Source organism: Schistosoma mansoni (genome assembly GCF_000237925.1).
Source record: "Schistosoma mansoni, WGS project CABG00000000 data, supercontig 0270, strain Puerto Rico, whole genome shotgun sequence".
NCBI classification, from domain to species: Eukaryota; Metazoa; Platyhelminthes; class Trematoda; order Strigeidida; family Schistosomatidae; genus Schistosoma; species Schistosoma mansoni.
In genome coordinates, this window is record NW_017386133.1 from 124,003 (window position 1) to 125,479 (window position 1,477).

Here is a 1,477-nt window from a genome sequence, read left to right on the forward strand (position 1 = left end):
CACAACAAATACAGGTTTTATTTAATTGAACTAGATCCCGCGTGGTCTGGCCATAATGATAAGAAGGCATATGTATGAAATCTCTCTAGGCCGATTATGGATGTGGACGTCAACTGTTATATCTTGTGCTCGCTTATTAGAGAGCAGTGATTTATTGATCGGAACAATGACACACGAAAACCGTACGGCAAGTCTAGAGTACTTGTCAGTCCTGCTTTCTGTCTAGCCCAACCAGTTAAGTCCAGAACACCAATAACAGCCTTTATAATATGAATCATTATATTTCAAGCATACTGAGTTTATATTACAAACAGACATACCACATCGTACCAATAAAATAGGAAAAAAACATTCGTACAAGATTCAACCCAAAGTGGTTGTGAATGTGAGAAGCAGTAATCAATAAACTGCAGATAACTCAAGGATGATAAATCGTATAACAATAGTTCATAGGTAAAAATAAGGCTTATAATAACAGGGACACGAATAGGAATGGTTAAGTTACTTAACAATTATACAATAGGAAATATACATATCATATTGCTTCATAAATAGTCCTTAAAAGTTACCTTTCATAATTCTCTTCCGGATATAACAGATTAGTTTACCTACACTACTAGTAGGACTGTTAACTAAAAACCAAGAAGTGAAAAATCCTCAATGAGCTATGTGAGGACGGTACACGGGTGAACTTGAGGGAGTTCTGAGAAGCACAAGAAGAGCCAAACATATTCCATCCAACCAAATTTAGGAAGAATATTCTAGAATTACTAAGAGTAGTTTCCCTATTGGACAAGTGCCAATAACACCTTGTGTGCGAATGTGATAACTAAAAAGATGATTTGTTTATACAAAAACAAATACCTGACAGATTCATATAATAAAAGACCTTCGTTAGTACAACATTTAAACCGCTTCTCTTTTAATTGCGAGTTGAGAAGATTCAAACATTCAACAGCACACGTTATACAAGTCTTTCTGAAAACATGAAATCGAGATAAAGCAAGCAAAAACAAATAGGTTAAACAAAAATATTAATCAAGCACCCACAAAAATTACCAAACACAACAATACAATACAATACCCATCTACCACCAACAAACACCAATGTCATTGTCTATCGTAGGTGGTATTTCACAACAAATGGCACCGTTGCTTCACAACATCAATATCAGCCACGATCAAACACCCTATCATCATTATATAGGGCGCAACAATTAGATCAACAAGCTAAACAAATCTACATACCACACCACAACAAACTAATTCACAAACGCTTTATTATAACAACACAACAACCCTCAACTACTACAAATAAACAAAAAGTATAACGAACCTTTACTAAACTACGCTAAAGCCACATCACATCAATTCACTCCATTACATTATCATCATCCACGCAAAAATATCCCACACACAACAATACAACCAATAACAATAATACAATTACAATACCCATCTACCACCAACAAACACC